We start from the raw sequence: 16628 nt of genomic DNA, 5'->3' as shown, positions 1-16628 counted from the left end.
AAAAAGTGTTTCCGCCCGGGATTGAACCGGGGACCATCTGCGTGTTAGGCAGACGCGATAACCGCTACACCACGGAAACTGCTTGTGTGCACCGTCCTTCACAGACAACTTGTAGTGATGTTGCCATCGTAACTAAAAAATTCAATAAATGTGGTACTTGCAAAACGAAGGGACGTGCGGCAGATCCACAATCGAAGTGGCTCATTGGAGGACAATACGACATAGGCAGGAAAATACTGTTCCCGCCCGGGATCGAATTGGGGACCTTCTGCGTGTGAAGCAGACGTGATAAACGCCACACTACGGAAACGACGGACCCTACCAGTCCATCCTTGTTCACTCAAACTTGCCTCAGCCTTTCTCTCGTCGGCGAATGCACACACGACAGTTCTTTTGTCAGCCTGGAACCCATCACAGCCGAGGGCTCAAGAAGTCTTCGGGGTGCTCGAGAGGGTGTCTGCCGTAGCACCCCTAACGAGATAGCGGCGTTTCGCGCAGTCGTTATTGCAAGTCATATCAGCAAAAGCAATCACTTTCTCAGCAGCACTCAGTGCGAGCCCAGCGGCAGCTCTACATGAAGGTACCGATAGCCCAGGAGGGCCGCCCCCATCCCGCCAGCGTACACGAGACTTCCAGGGCACCCTGGACGACATCGAGGGACTGGAATAATTGGCAATCGCCGTGTCACAGGGCTCGTTGGTCTAGGGGTATGATTCCTGCTTAGGGTGCAGAAGGTCGCTGGTTCAAATCCCGAACGAGCCCTAGCGTTTTGTGCAAACTGATCGCACGTCAGTGGCTGAGTCAGCGCAAAAAGCTCGCCGTCAATATCAAACGAATTTCTTATTCGACGTGAGCAATTGACACTCTGGTCCGACGCGTGAAGGCGATTACGAAGGTTTCGGGTACAGATGGTAGCAGATGCATGTTAGTAAGTCTTGCTTAAAGTGATGAAAAAGTGTTTCCGCCCGGGATCGAACCGGGGACCTTCTGCGTGTTAGACAGACGTGATAACCGCTACAGCACGGAAACTGCTTGTGTGCACCGTACCTCACAGACAACTTGTAGTGATGTTGCCATCGTAACTAAAAAATTCAATAAATGTGGTACTTGCAAAACGAAGGGACGTGCGGCAGATCCACACACGAAGTGGCTCATTGGAGGACAATACGACATAGGCAGGAAAATACTGTTCCCGCCCGGGATCGAACCGGGGACCTTCTGCGTGTGAAGCAGACGTGATAACCGCTACACTACGGAAACGACGGACCCGACGAGTCCATCCTTTTTCACTCAAACTTGCCTCAGCCTTTCTATCGTCGGCGAATCCACACACGACAGATCTTTTGTCAGCCTGGAACCCATCACAGCCGAGGGCTCAAGAAGTCTTCGGGGTGCTCGAGAGGGTGTCTGCCGTAGCACCCCTAACGAGATAGCGGCGTTTCGCGCAGTCGTTATTGCGAGTCATATCAGCAAAGCAATCACTTTCTCAGCAGCAAGCAGTGCGAGCCCAGCGGCAGCTCTACATGAAGGTACCGATAGCCCAGGAAGGCCGCCCACATCCCGCCAGCGTACACGAGACTTCCAGGGCACCCTGGACGACATCGAGGGACTGGAATAATTGGCAATCACCGTGTCACAGGGCTCGTTGGTCTAGGGGTATGATTCCTGCTTAGGGTGCAGGAGGTCCCGGGTTCAAATCCCGGACGAGCCCTAGCGTTTTGTGCAAACTGATCGCACGTCAGTGGCTGAGTCAGCGCAAAAAGCTCGCCGTCAATATCAAATGAACTTCTTATTCGATGTGAGCAATTGACACTCTGGTCCGACGCGTTAAAAAAAAAAATAAAAAAAAAAAAGTGGCTGGGGTACCTTGCTCTCACCCAGGAGGCCGGGGTTCGATTCCCGGTACCGGAAATGCGCATTTTGTTGCTCCTCTTATGCGACTTGGCCCGACTTAGCTCGACTGACGCTACGCTGACGCTTGCAGAAAACTACGTTAAGTACAATTCGTGGTAACAAGTGACGGCGAGAGCGATGCGACACCTGCCCACCTCTTATCGAGGGACCTAACTGTGGTCAACAAAGCTGGAGGACTGCAAGACATTGCCACGGGGGCTGAATGCAGCTAACCACACTGCTTAGTGTCCTAACAGCGGAGACAGGTTCAAAAAAAAAAAAAAAAAAAAAAAAAAATGGGTATAATTCCTGCTTAGGGTGCAGGAGGTCCCGGGTTCAAATCCCGGACGAGCCCTCGCGTTTTGTGCAAACTGATCGCACGTCAGTGGCTGAGTCAGCGCAAAAAGCTCGCCGTCAATATCAAACGAATTTCTTATTCGACGTGAGCAATTGACACTCTGGTCCGACGCGTGAAGGCGATTACGAAGGTTTCGGGTACAGGTGGTAGCAGATGCATGTTAGTAAGTCTTGCTTAAAGTGATGAAAAAGTGTTTCCGCCCGGGATCGAACCGGGGACCATCTGCGTGTTAGGCAGACGCGATAACCGCTACACCACGGAAACTGCTTGTGTGCACCGTCCTTCACAGACAACTTGTAGTGATGTTGCCATCGTAACTAAAAAATTCAATAAATGTGGTACTTGCAAAACGAAGGGACGTGCGGCAGATCCACAATCGAAGTAGCTCATTGGAGGACAATACGACATAGGCAGGAAAATACTGTTCCCGCCCGGGATCGAATTGGGGACCTTCTGCGTGTGAAGCAGACGTGATAAACGCCACACTACGGAAACGACGGACCCTACGAGTCCATCCTTGTTCACTCAAACTTGCCTCAGCCTTTCTCTCGTCGGCGAATGCACACACGACAGTTCCTTTGTCAGCCTGGAACCCATCACAGCCGAGGGCTCAAGAAGTCTTCGGGGTGCTCGAGAGGGTGTCTGCCGTAGCACCCCTAACGAGATAGCGGCGTTTCGCGCAGTCGTTATTGCAAGTCATATCAGCAAAAGCAATCACTTTCTCAGCAGCACTCAGTGCGAGCCCAGCGGCAGCTCTACATGAAGGTACCGATAGCCCAGGAGGGCCGCCCCCATCCCGCCAGCGTACACGAGACTTCCAGGGCACCCTGGACGACATCGAGGGACTGGAATAATTGGTAATCGCCGTGTCACAGGGCTCGTTGGTCTAGGGGTATGATTCCTGCTTAGGGTGCGAGCCCAGCGGCAGCTCTACATGAAGGTACCGATAGCCCAGGAGGGCCGCCCCCATCCCGCCAGCGTACACGAGACTTCCAGGGCACTCTGGACGACATCGAGGGACTGGAATAATTGGTAATCGCCGTGTCACAGGACTCGTTGGTCTAGGGGTATGATTCCTGCTTAGGGTGCGAGCCCAGCGGCAGCTCTACATGAAGGTACCGATAGCCCAGGAGGGCCGCCCCCATCCCGCCAGCGTACACGAGACTTCCAGGGCACCCTGGACGACATCGAGGGACTGGAATAATTGGCAATCACCGTGTCACAGGGCTCGTTGGTCTAGGGGTATGATTCCTGCTTAGGGTGCAGGAGGTCCCGGGTTCAAATCCCGGACGAGCCCTAGCGTTTTGTGCAAACTGATCGCACGTCAGTGGCTGAGTCAGCGCAAAAAGCTCGCCGTCAATATCAAATGAACTTCTTATTCGATGTGAGCAATTGACACTCTGGTCCGACGCGTTAAAAAAAAAATAAAAAAAAAAAAGTGGCTGGGGTACCTTGCTCTCACCCAGGAGGCCGGGGTTCGATTCCCGGTACCGGAAATGCGCATTTTGTTGCTCCTCTTATGCGACTTGGCCCGACTTAGCTCGACTGACGCTACGCTGACGCTTGCAGAAAACTACGTTAAGTACAATTCGTGGTAACAAGTGACGGCGAGAGCGATGCAACACCTGCCCACCTCTTATCGAGGGACCTAACTGTGGTCAACAAAGCTGGAGGACTGCAAGACATTGCCACGGGGGCTGAATGCAGCTAACCACACTGCTTAGTGTCCTAACAGCGGAGACAGGTTCAAAAAAAAAAAAAAAAAAAAAAAAAAAAAATGGGTATAATTCCTGCTTAGGGTGCAGGAGGTCCCGGGTTCAAATCCCGGACGAGCCCTCGCGTTTTGTGCAAACTGATCGCACGTCAGTGGCTGAGTCAGCGCAAAAAGCTCGCCGTCAATATCAAACGAATTTCTTATTCGACGTGAGCAATTGACACTCTGGTCCGACGCGTGAAGGCGATTACGAAGGTTTCGGGTACAGGTGGTAGCAGATGCATGTTAGTAAGTCTTGCTTAAAGTGATGAAAAAGTGTTTCCGCCCGGGATCGAACCGGAGACCATCTGCGTGTTAGGCAGACGCGATAACCGCTACACCACGGAAACTGCTTGTGTGCACCGTCCTTCACAGACAACTTGTAGTGATGTTGCCATCGTAACTAAAAAATTCAATAAATGTGGTACTTGCAAAACGAAGGGACGTGCGGCAGATCCACAATCGAAGTAGCTCATTGGAGGACAATACGACATAGGCAGGAAAATACTGTTCCCGCCCGGGATCGAATTGGGGACCTTCTGCGTGTGAAGCAGACGTGATAAACGCCACACTACGGAAACGACGGACCCTACGAGTCCATCCTTGTTCACTCAAACTTGCCTCAGCCTTTCTCTCGTCGGCGAATGCACACACGACAGTTCTTTTGTCAGCCTGGAACCCATCACAGCCGAGGGCTCAAGAAGTCTTCGGGGTGCTCGAGAGGGTGTCTGCCGTAGCACCCCTAACGAGATAGCGGCGTTTCGCGCAGTCGTTATTGCAAGTCATATCAGCAAAAGCAATCACTTTCTCAGCAGCACTCAGTGCGAGCCCAGCGGCAGCTCTACATGAAGGTACCGATAGCCCAGGAGGGCCGCCCCCATCCCGCCAGCGTACACGAGACTTCCAGGGCACTCTGGACGACATCGAGGGACTGGAATAATTGGTAATCGCCGTGTCACAGGACTCGTTGGTCTAGGGGTATGATTCCTGCTTAGGGTGCGAGCCCAGCGGCAGCTCTACATGAAGGTACCGATAGCCCAGGAGGGCCGCCCCCATCCCGCCAGCGTACACGAGACTTCCAGGGCACCCTGGACGACATCGAGGGACTGGAATAATTGGCAATCACCGTGTCACAGGGCTCGTTGGTCTAGGGGTATGATTCCTGCTTAGGGTGCAGGAGGTCCCGGGTTCAAATCCCGGACGAGCCCTAGCGTTTTGTGCAAACTGATCGCACGTCAGTGGCTGAGTCAGCGCAAAAAGCTCGCCGTCAATATCAAATGAACTTCTTATTCGATGTGAGCAATTGACACTCTGGTCCGACGCGTTAAAAAAAAAATAAAAAAAAAAAAGTGGCTGGGGTACCTTGCTCTCACCCAGGAGGCCGGGGTTCGATTCCCGGTACCGGAAATGCGCATTTTGTTGCTCCTCTTATGCGACTTGGCCCGACTTAGCTCGACTGACGCTACGCTGACGCTTGCAGAAAACTACGTTAAGTACAATTCGTGGTAACAAGTGACGGCGAGAGCGATGCAACACCTGCCCACCTCTTATCGAGGGACCTAACTGTGGTCAACAAAGCTGGAGGACTGCAAGACATTGCCACGGGGGCTGAATGCAGCTAACCACACTGCTTAGTGTCCTAACAGCGGAGACAGGTTCAAAAAAAAAAAAAAAAAAAAAAAAAAAAAAATGGGTATAATTCCTGCTTAGGGTGCAGGAGGTCCCGGGTTCAAATCCCGGACGAGCCCTCGCGTTTTGTGCAAACTGATCGCACGTCAGTGGCTGAGTCAGCGCAAAAAGCTCGCCGTCAATATCAAACGAATTTCTTATTCGACGTGAGCAATTGACACTCTGGTCCGACGCGTGAAGGCGATTACGAAGGTTTCGGGTACAGGTGGTAGCAGATGCATGTTAGTAAGTCTTGCTTAAAGTGATGAAAAAGTGTTTCCGCCCGGGATCGAACCGGAGACCATCTGCGTGTTAGGCAGACGCGATAACCGCTACACCACGGAAACTGCTTGTGTGCACCGTCCTTCACAGACAACTTGTAGTGATGTTGCCATCGTAACTAAAAAATTCAATAAATGTGGTACTTGCAAAACGAAGGGACGTGCGGCAGATCCACAATCGAAGTAGCTCATTGGAGGACAATACGACATAGGCAGGAAAATACTGTTCCCGCCCGGGATCGAATTGGGGACCTTCTGCGTGTGAAGCAGACGTGATAAACGCCACACTACGGAAACGACGGACCCTACGAGTCCATCCTTGTTCACTCAAACTTGCCTCAGCCTTTCTCTCGTCGGCGAATGCACACACGACAGTTCTTTTGTCAGCCTGGAACCCATCACAGCCGAGGGCTCAAGAAGTCTTCGGGGTGCTCGAGAGGGTGTCTGCCGTAGCACCCCTAACGAGATAGCGGCGTTTCGCGCAGTCGTTATTGCAAGTCATATCAGCAAAAGCAATCACTTTCTCAGCAGCACTCAGTGCGAGCCCAGCGGCAGCTCTACATGAAGGTACCGATAGCCCAGGAGGGCCGCCCCCATCCCGCCAGCGTACACGAGACTTCCAGGGCACCCTGGACGACATCGAGGGACTGGAATAATTGGCAATCGCCGTGTCACAGGGCTCGTTGGTCTAGGGGTACGCAGTTCCGGTTTAGACGCCGTGCAGTGTGGACGTGCCTAGTCTTCCGCTCCGCCGTAGCGTTACGTATAGTGGACTATCGTTTTTGTTTACGTGTTGTGTTGCAACTTCTGTGAGTGTTTCTCCGTCGTTGTTTCGTACCTTGTGTTCCTTTCTGTCCTTATTTCAGTGTTTTTTGTGTAGCGGTTTCGACCGCATATTTTGAAAATGTCGTCCCAGGTTATTCCTCGTCAGGCTACAGTTAGTTTTGCTTTTGACAAGTCAACCCGCCATGTGCAACCTAGTTCTCTTGAGATTCATGATTGGTTGGTAGATACCTTTGGTGTTCATTCGGATCAGGTGCACACTGCTTATTTTGATACCGAACTGTATGTTTTCTTTGTTAAGTTTATGGACCCACTTCAGGTTGATAAAATTCTTTCTAAATATGGTCATCAAGTTCTCTTTCGGCATCGGGATGATTCTGTAAGTACCGTGCTGCTTTCCAATGCTTCCATCACGTATACCAATGTTCGTGTTTACAACCTTCCACCGGAGGTGGATAATGTCTATCTTAAGGAGGGTCTACAGAAGTATGGTGATGTAAAGAGCATTCGCCTTGAACGCTGGTCAAGCCAACATCGCCTGCAATGTTACAGTGGTATTCGTTCAGTCGAAATGCACGTTAAGCAGAATATTCCATCTCACCTGCAGATCGGTGGATATCGTGTCCATGTAACATATAGTGGTCAGGTGGGCACCTGTTTTTTGTGCAATGAAAGTGGTCACGTGCGTACCGACTGTCCGCGGAGAGTTTTTGTTTTAAAAAATTCTCTCGAACAGCGTCGCAAGTTAACGGTCGCTGACCTCGTTGCAGGTGGTTCTGCTCTTGGTGTAGCACAGTCCAGTGGTAGTAGCGCCCCTCCACAGGTTTTGCGCACCCCTGATACAGAATTTCCTCCTTTGCGTGCTAAATCTGATGTTGTTCCGTCTGTCCCTCAGGTGGGTGTGCCACTTTTGAATAATAAGAGGCGTCGCCCACACGATGGAAATAGTACGGATGAGGATCTCCCTGAGATGCCCCAGTCCGAGCGACCGGCATCCTCCGAGCCACTATGTACTGTAGCTGCTCCCTGCCCTCCTGAGGTAGCGGTTCCGGTGGCGGCTGCTGGCGCCCCTCCGGCCTCCGACGCAGCTTCTCTCGAGTCGGGTCGTCGGTCGGGCCTGTTGGCGCCGTCTTCCGAACCGACTTCGATGTCACAACAAGTGGAGCCGCGACAACTTCCTGCTTCGCTGCCCCATACCTCTGCCAGCGGAGCTGCTCCGCTTCCTTCCAACTCTGCGGCCTCGGACCTTCCTGCTCACGTTTCGCCTCCGTGCAGTCCATGTTTGCCGGAAGCTAGTGCAGGTGTTGACCATTCCGTTTTGTCGGATGTTTCCCCCGCGACCCCGGATCCCGCATGTGGACCGGCGCGGGTGGTGTCGGATACAGAACTTGACCCTCGTACGTCACCGGCGGCTGAAGTTTCCTTGCCCGTCAGCCGACGCAAGTTACGCGTTCAGCCGAACGTTAATGCTGTTCGTAAAAAACCGAAACGCAAGGGATCCGCGGAACGGGGTAGCAGTCCCCCTCCCTCGGATGCCTCTGTCACCCCTGCTATGGACTGTGACGCTGGTGCGTCGGTGTAGGTGATTTGTTTTCTCGCTTTTCTCTCTATGGTTCAAGCATACACCTTTCTTACCTTAAATGTTAACCGTATTGAGTCCGACGTTCGCATTGCCTTTTTGCGGCAGTTTATTTACGACGCCTGTGCGGACGTAGTGTTTTTGCAGGAAGTGTTGTTTTCTGATCTCTCTCTACCTGGATTTCAAACTGTTTTTAATGTCGCGCCGGAATATTCAACAGGAACTGCTCTTTTCTTTCGAGAGGGCATTCCTATTACTGACATTGAATTCCTTGACTCTGGCCGTGGGATTGGTTGTCGTCTTTTTGATCTCCGCCTCGTTGTTTTGTATGCCCCCTCTGGTTCGGGTCACACTGTGGCTCGATCGCGCTTTTATAAAGAAGAGCTTATTTATCTTTTGCGCCAGAGTCCTCGGAGTCTCCTGCTCGGAGGCGATTTTAATTGTGTTTTACGCCCTGCAGACCAGTCCCCCAATTTTAATTATTGCCGTGATTTACATGACTTAGTTCGTACGATGCATCTGCGTGATGTTTGGGAACACAAATATCCAACCCTGGTGAAATATACGTTTTTTACCGCGTCCTCATGCAGTAGACTCGACAGATTCTATTTATCTGATTTTTTATGTGATAAAATTCTTTCTGTCGATGTTATTCCTACTAGTTTTTCTGACCATTGTGCTTTTACTGCAACTGTAAATCTTAGTCGCCAACCTGCAAAACTTTATCGTTCCCAATGGATGTTAAATGTTTCCCACCTTGCCGACAGTGCTATGGATGATGTTATAAGTGGCGTGTGAAAAAAAAAAAAAAAAAAAAAAAAGGGTATGATTCCTGCTTAGGGTGCAGAAGGTCCCTGGTTCAAATCCCGAACGAACCCTAGCGTTTTGTGCAAACTGATCGCACGTCAGTGGCTGAGTCAGCGGAAAAAGCTCGCCGTCAATATCAAACGAATTTCTTATTCGACGTGAGCAATTGACACTCTTGTCCGACGCGTGAAGGCGATTACGAAGGTTTCGGGTACAGATGGTAGCAGATGCATGTTAGTAAGTCTTGCTTAAAGTGATGAAAAAGTGTTTCCGCCCGGGATCGAACCGGGGACCTTCTGCGTGTTAGACAGACGTGATAACCGCTACAGCACGGAAACTGCTTGTGTGCACCGTACCTCACAGACAACTTGTAGTGATGTTGCCATCGTAACTAAAAAATTCAATAAATGTGGTACTTGCAAAACGAAGGGACGTGCGGCAGATCCACACACGAAGTAGCTCATTGGAGGACAATACGACATAGGCAGGAAAATACTGTTCCCGCCCGGGATCGAATTGGGGACCTTCTGCGTGTGAAGCAGACGTGATAAACGCCACACTACGGAAACGACGGACCCTACGAGTCCATCCTTGTTCACTCAAACTTGCCTCAGCCTTTCTCTCGTCGGCGAATGCACACACGACAGTTCTTTTGTCAGCCTGGAACCCATCACAGCCGAGGGCTCAAGAAGTCTTCGGGGTGCTCGAGAGGGTGTCTGCCGTAGCACCCCTAACGAGATAGCGGCGTTTCGCGCAGTCGTTATTGCAAGTCATATCAGCAAAAGCAATCACTTTCTCAGCAGCACTCAGTGCGAGCCCAGCGGCAGCTCTACATGAAGGTACCGATAGCCCAGGAGGGCCGCCCCCATCCCGCCAGCGTACACGAGACTTCCAGGGCACCCTGGACGACATCGAGGGACTGGAATAATTGGCAATCGCCGTGTCACAGGGCTCGTTGGTCTAGGGGTATGATTCCTGCTTAGGGTGCAGAAGGTCGCTGGTTCAAATCCCGAACGAGCCCTAGCGTTTTGTGCAAACTGATCGCACGTCAGTGGCTGAGTCAGCGCAAAAAGCTCGCCGTCAATATCAAACGAATTTCTTATTCGACGTGAGCAATTGACACTCTGGTCCGACGCGTGAAGGCGATTACGAAGGTTTCGGGTACAGGTGGTAGCAGATGCATGTTAGTAAGTCTTGCTTAAAGTGATGAAAAAGTGTTTCCGCCCGGGATCGAACCGGAGACCATCTGCGTGTTAGGCAGACGCGATAACCGCTACACCACGGAAACTGCTTGTGTGCACCGTCCTTCACAGACAACTTGTAGTGATGTTGCCATCGTAACTAAAAAATTCAATAAATGTGGTACTTGCAAAACGAAGGGACGTGCGGCAGATCCACAATCGAAGTAGCTCATTGGAGGACAATACGACATAGGCAGGAAAATACTGTTCCCGCCCGGGATCGAATTGGGGACCTTCTGCGTGTGAAGCAGACGTGATAAACGCCACACTACGGAAACGACGGACCCTACGAGTCCATCCTTGTTCACTCAAACTTGCCTCAGCCTTTCTCTCGTCGGCGAATGCACACACGACAGTTCTTTTGTCAGCCTGGAACCCATCACAGCCGAGGGCTCAAGAAGTCTTCGGGGTGCTCGAGAGGGTGTCTGCCGTAGCACCCCTAACGAGATAGCGGCGTTTCGCGCAGTCGTTATTGCAAGTCATATCAGCAAAAGCAATCACTTTCTCAGCAGCACTCAGTGCGAGCCCAGCGGCAGCTCTACATGAAGGTACCGATAGCCCAGGAGGGCCGCCCCCATCCCGCCAGCGTACACGAGACTTCCAGGGCACCCTGGACGACATCGAGGGACTGGAATAATTGGCAATCGCCGTGTCACAGGGCTCGTTGGTCTAGGGGTACGCAGTTCCGGTTTAGACGCCGTGCAGTGTGGACGTGCCTAGTCTTCCGCTCCGCCGTAGCGTTACGTATAGTGGACTATCGTTTTTGTTTACGTGTTGTGTTGCAACTTCTGTGAGTGTTTCTCCGTCGTTGTTTCGTACCTTGTGTTCCTTTCTGTCCTTATTTCAGTGTTTTTTGTGTAGCGGTTTCGACCGCATATTTTGAAAATGTCGTCCCAGGTTATTCCTCGTCAGGCTACAGTTAGTTTTGCTTTTGACAAGTCAACCCGCCATGTGCAACCTAGTTCTCTTGAGATTCATGATTGGTTGGTAGATACCTTTGGTGTTCATTCGGATCAGGTGCACACTGCTTATTTTGATACCGAACTGTATGTTTTCTTTGTTAAGTTTATGGACCCACTTCAGGTTGATAAAATTCTTTCTAAATATGGTCATCAAGTTCTCTTTCGGCATCGGGATGATTCTGTAAGTACCGTGCTGCTTTCCAATGCTTCCATCACGTATACCAATGTTCGTGTTTACAACCTTCCACCGGAGGTGGATAATGTCTATCTTAAGGAGGGTCTACAGAAGTATGGTGATGTAAAGAGCATTCGCCTTGAACGCTGGTCAAGCCAACATCGCCTGCAATGTTACAGTGGTATTCGTTCAGTCGAAATGCACGTTAAGCAGAATATTCCATCTCACCTGCAGATCGGTGGATATCGTGTCCATGTAACATATAGTGGTCAGGTGGGCACCTGTTTTTTGTGCAATGAAAGTGGTCACGTGCGTACCGACTGTCCGCGGAGAGTTTTTGTTTTAAAAAATTCTCTCGAACAGCGTCGCAAGTTAACGGTCGCTGACCTCGTTGCAGGTGGTTCTGCTCTTGGTGTAGCACAGTCCAGTGGTAGTAGCGCCCCTCCACAGGTTTTGCGCACCCCTGATACAGAATTTCCTCCTTTGCGTGCTAAATCTGATGTTGTTCCGTCTGTCCCTCAGGTGGGTGTGCCACTTTTGAATAATAAGAGGCGTCGCCCACACGATGGAAATAGTACGGATGAGGATCTCCCTGAGATGCCCCAGTCCGAGCGACCGGCATCCTCCGAGCCACTATGTACTGTAGCTGCTCCCTGCCCTCCTGAGGTAGCGGTTCCGGTGGCGGCTGCTGGCGCCCCTCCGGCCTCCGACGCAGCTTCTCTCGAGTCGGGTCGTCGGTCGGGCCTGTTGGCGCCGTCTTCCGAACCGACTTCGATGTCACAACAAGTGGAGCCGCGACAACTTCCTGCTTCGCTGCCCCATACCTCTGCCAGCGGAGCTGCTCCGCTTCCTTCCAACTCTGCGGCCTCGGACCTTCCTGCTCACGTTTCGCCTCCGTGCAGTCCATGTTTGCCGGAAGCTAGTGCAGGTGTTGACCATTCCGTTTTGTCGGATGTTTCCCCCGCGACCCCGGATCCCGCATGTGGACCGGCGCGGGTGGTGTCGGATACAGAACTTGACCCTCGTACGTCACCGGCGGCTGAAGTTTCCTTGCCCGTCAGCCGACGCAAGTTACGCGTTCAGCCGAACGTTAATGCTGTTCGTAAAAAACCGAAACGCAAGGGATCCGCGGAACGGGGTAGCAGTCCCCCTCCCTCGGATGCCTCTGTCACCCCTGCTATGGACTGTGACGCTGGTGCGTCGGTGTAGGTGATTTGTTTTCTCGCTTTTCTCTCTATGGTTCAAGCATACACCTTTCTTACCTTAAATGTTAACCGTATTGAGTCCGACGTTCGCATTGCCTTTTTGCGGCAGTTTATTTACGACGCCTGTGCGGACGTAGTGTTTTTGCAGGAAGTGTTGTTTTCTGATCTCTCTCTACCTGGATTTCAAACTGTTTTTAATGTCGCGCCGGAATATTCAACAGGAACTGCTCTTTTCTTTCGAGAGGGCATTCCTATTACTGACATTGAATTCCTTGACTCTGGCCGTGGGATTGGTTGTCGTCTTTTTGATCTCCGCCTCGTTGTTTTGTATGCCCCCTCTGGTTCGGGTCACACTGTGGCTCGATCGCGCTTTTATAAAGAAGAGCTTATTTATCTTTTGCGCCAGAGTCCTCGGAGTCTCCTGCTCGGAGGCGATTTTAATTGTGTTTTACGCCCTGCAGACCAGTCCCCCAATTTTAATTATTGCCGTGATTTACATGACTTAGTTCGTACGATGCATCTGCGTGATGTTTGGGAACACAAATATCCAACCCTGGTGAAATATACGTTTTTTACCGCGTCCTCATGCAGTAGACTCGACAGATTCTATTTATCTGATTTTTTATGTGATAAAATTCTTTCTGTCGATGTTATTCCTACTAGTTTTTCTGACCATTGTGCTTTTACTGCAACTGTAAATCTTAGTCGCCAACCTGCAAAACTTTATCGTTCCCAATGGATGTTAAATGTTTCCCACCTTGCCGACAGTGCTATGGATGATGTTATAAGTGGCGTGTGAAAAAAAAAAAAAAAAAAAAAAAAGGGTATGATTCCTGCTTAGGGTGCAGAAGGTCCCTGGTTCAAATCCCGAACGAACCCTAGCGTTTTGTGCAAACTGATCGCACGTCAGTGGCTGAGTCAGCGGAAAAAGCTCGCCGTCAATATCAAACGAATTTCTTATTCGACGTGAGCAATTGACACTCTTGTCCGACGCGTGAAGGCGATTACGAAGGTTTCGGGTACAGATGGTAGCAGATGCATGTTAGTAAGTCTTGCTTAAAGTGATGAAAAAGTGTTTCCGCCCGGGATCGAACCGGGGACCTTCTGCGTGTTAGACAGACGTGATAACCGCTACAGCACGGAAACTGCTTGTGTGCACCGTACCTCACAGACAACTTGTAGTGATGTTGCCATCGTAACTAAAAAATTCAATAAATGTGGTACTTGCAAAACGAAGGGACGTGCGGCAGATCCACACACGAAGTAGCTCATTGGAGGACAATACGACATAGGCAGGAAAATACTGTTCCCGCCCGGGATCGAATTGGGGACCTTCTGCGTGTGAAGCAGACGTGATAAACGCCACACTACGGAAACGACGGACCCTACGAGTCCATCCTTGTTCACTCAAACTTGCCTCAGCCTTTCTCTCGTCGGCGAATGCACACACGACAGTTCTTTTGTCAGCCTGGAACCCATCACAGCCGAGGGCTCAAGAAGTCTTCGGGGTGCTCGAGAGGGTGTCTGCCGTAGCACCCCTAACGAGATAGCGGCGTTTCGCGCAGTCGTTATTGCAAGTCATATCAGCAAAAGCAATCACTTTCTCAGCAGCACTCAGTGCGAGCCCAGCGGCAGCTCTACATGAAGGTACCGATAGCCCAGGAGGGCCGCCCCCATCCCGCCAGCGTACACGAGACTTCCAGGGCACCCTGGACGACATCGAGGGACTGGAATAATTGGCAATCGCCGTGTCACAGGGCTCGTTGGTCTAGGGGTACGCAGTTCCGGTTTAGACGCCGTGCAGTGTGGACGTGCCTAGTCTTCCGCTCCGCCGTAGCGTTACGTATAGTGGACTATCGTTTTTGTTTACGTGTTGTGTTGCAACTTCTGTGAGTGTTTCTCCGTCGTTGTTTCGTACCTTGTGTTCCTTTCTGTCCTTATTTCAGTGTTTTTTGTGTAGCGGTTTCGACCGCATATTTTGAAAATGTCGTCCCAGGTTATTCCTCGTCAGGCTACAGTTAGTTTTGCTTTTGACAAGTCAACCCGCCATGTGCAACCTAGTTCTCTTGAGATTCATGATTGGTTGGTAGATACCTTTGGTGTTCATTCGGATCAGGTGCACACTGCTTATTTTGATACCGAACTGTATGTTTTCTTTGTTAAGTTTATGGACCCACTTCAGGTTGATAAAATTCTTTCTAAATATGGTCATCAAGTTCTCTTTCGGCATCGGGATGATTCTGTAAGTACCGTGCTGCTTTCCAATGCTTCCATCACGTATACCAATGTTCGTGTTTACAACCTTCCACCGGAGGTGGATAATGTCTATCTTAAGGAGGGTCTACAGAAGTATGGTGATGTAAAGAGCATTCGCCTTGAACGCTGGTCAAGCCAACATCGCCTGCAATGTTACAGTGGTATTCGTTCAGTCGAAATGCACGTTAAGCAGAATATTCCATCTCACCTGCAGATCGGTGGATATCGTGTCCATGTAACATATAGTGGTCAGGTGGGCACCTGTTTTTTGTGCAATGAAAGTGGTCACGTGCGTACCGACTGTCCGCGGAGAGTTTTTGTTTTAAAAAATTCTCTCGAACAGCGTCGCAAGTTAACGGTCGCTGACCTCGTTGCAGGTGGTTCTGCTCTTGGTGTAGCACAGTCCAGTGGTAGTAGCGCCCCTCCACAGGTTTTGCGCACCCCTGATACAGAATTTCCTCCTTTGCGTGCTAAATCTGATGTTGTTCCGTCTGTCCCTCAGGTGGGTGTGCCACTTTTGAATAATAAGAGGCGTCGCCCACACGATGGAAATAGTACGGATGAGGATCTCCCTGAGATGCCCCAGTCCGAGCGACCGGCATCCTCCGAGCCACTATGTACTGTAGCTGCTCCCTGCCCTCCTGAGGTAGCGGTTCCGGTGGCGGCTGCTGGCGCCCCTCCGGCCTCCGACGCAGCTTCTCTCGAGTCGGGTCGTCGGTCGGGCCTGTTGGCGCCGTCTTCCGAACCGACTTCGATGTCACAACAAGTGGAGCCGCGACAACTTCCTGCTTCGCTGCCCCATACCTCTGCCAGCGGAGCTGCTCCGCTTCCTTCCAACTCTGCGGCCTCGGACCTTCCTGCTCACGTTTCGCCTCCGTGCAGTCCATGTTTGCCGGAAGCTAGTGCAGGTGTTGACCATTCCGTTTTGTCGGATGTTTCCCCCGCGACCCCGGATCCCGCATGTGGACCGGCGCGGGTGCTGTCGGATACAGAACTTGACCCTCCTACGTCACCGGCGGCTGAAGTTTCCTTGCCCGTCAGCCGACGCAAGTTACGCGTTCAGCCGAACGTTAATGCTGTTCGTAAAAAACCGAAACGTAAGGGATCCGCGGAACGGGGTAGCAGTCCCCCTCCCTCGGATGCCTCTGTCACCCCTGCTATGGACTGTGACGCTGGTGCGTCGGTGTAGGTGATTTGTTTTCTCGCTTTTCTCTCTATGGTTCAAGCATACACCTTTCTTACCTTAAATGTTAACCGTATTGAGTCCGACGTTCGCATTGCCTTTTTGCGGCAGTTTATTTACGACGCCTGTGCGGACGTAGTGTTTTTGCAGGAAGTGTTGTTTTCTGATCTCTCTCTACCTGGATTTCAAACTGTTTTTAATGTCGCGCCGGAATATTCAACAGGAACTGCTCTTTTCTTTCGAGAGGGCATTCCTATTACTGACATTGAATTCCTTGACTCTGGCCGTGGGATTGGTTGTCGTCTTTTTGATCTCCGCCTCGTTGTTTTGTATGCCCCCTCTGGTTCGGGTCACACTGTGGCTCGATCGCGCTTTTATAAAGAAGAGCTTATTTATCTTTTGCGCCAGAGTCCTCGGAGTCTCCTGCTCGGAGGCGATTTTAATTGTGTTTTACGCCCTGCAGACCAGTCCCCCAATTTTAATT

The 16628-nt window shown here is 51.1% G+C and overlaps 12 non-coding genes across 12 annotated transcripts; 3 read left to right on the top strand and 9 right to left on the bottom strand.

The window, feature by feature from the left end:
* Positions 1-6: 6 nt before the first annotated feature.
* Trnav-aac lies at positions 7-79 on the bottom strand. Its single transcript has one exon. It is a non-coding gene; the product is annotated as a tRNA-Val (tRNA).
* Positions 80-956: 877 nt separating this feature from the next.
* Trnav-aac lies at positions 957-1029 on the bottom strand. Its single transcript has one exon. It is a non-coding gene; the product is annotated as a tRNA-Val (tRNA).
* Positions 1030-1187: 158 nt separating this feature from the next.
* Trnav-cac lies at positions 1188-1260 on the bottom strand. Its single transcript has one exon. It is a non-coding gene; the product is annotated as a tRNA-Val (tRNA).
* A 379-nt stretch (positions 1261-1639) lies between these two features.
* Positions 1640-1711, top strand: Trnap-agg. Its single transcript has one exon. It is a non-coding gene; the product is annotated as a tRNA-Pro (tRNA).
* A 731-nt stretch (positions 1712-2442) lies between these two features.
* Positions 2443-2515, bottom strand: Trnav-aac. Its single transcript has one exon. It is a non-coding gene; the product is annotated as a tRNA-Val (tRNA).
* A 961-nt stretch (positions 2516-3476) lies between these two features.
* Positions 3477-3548, top strand: Trnap-agg. The gene has a single exon. It is a non-coding gene; the product is annotated as a tRNA-Pro (tRNA).
* Positions 3549-4281: 733 nt separating this feature from the next.
* On the bottom strand, positions 4282-4354 carry Trnav-aac. The gene has a single exon. It is a non-coding gene; the product is annotated as a tRNA-Val (tRNA).
* Positions 4355-5140: 786 nt separating this feature from the next.
* On the top strand, positions 5141-5212 carry Trnap-agg. The gene has a single exon. It is a non-coding gene; the product is annotated as a tRNA-Pro (tRNA).
* A 734-nt stretch (positions 5213-5946) lies between these two features.
* Trnav-aac lies at positions 5947-6019 on the bottom strand. The gene has a single exon. It is a non-coding gene; the product is annotated as a tRNA-Val (tRNA).
* A 3368-nt stretch (positions 6020-9387) lies between these two features.
* Positions 9388-9460, bottom strand: Trnav-aac. Its single transcript has one exon. It is a non-coding gene; the product is annotated as a tRNA-Val (tRNA).
* An 877-nt stretch (positions 9461-10337) lies between these two features.
* On the bottom strand, positions 10338-10410 carry Trnav-aac. Its single transcript has one exon. It is a non-coding gene; the product is annotated as a tRNA-Val (tRNA).
* Positions 10411-13778: 3368 nt separating this feature from the next.
* Trnav-aac lies at positions 13779-13851 on the bottom strand. The gene has a single exon. It is a non-coding gene; the product is annotated as a tRNA-Val (tRNA).
* Positions 13852-16628: the final 2777 nt, after the last annotated feature.

The sequence above is a fragment of the Schistocerca piceifrons genome, chromosome 2 (genome assembly GCF_021461385.2).
Source record: "Schistocerca piceifrons isolate TAMUIC-IGC-003096 chromosome 2, iqSchPice1.1, whole genome shotgun sequence".
In the NCBI taxonomy this organism is placed as follows: domain Eukaryota; kingdom Metazoa; phylum Arthropoda; class Insecta; order Orthoptera; family Acrididae; genus Schistocerca; species Schistocerca piceifrons.
Note: the sequence above shows the minus strand (reverse complement) of the source record. Positions and strands in the feature narration are given on the sequence as shown.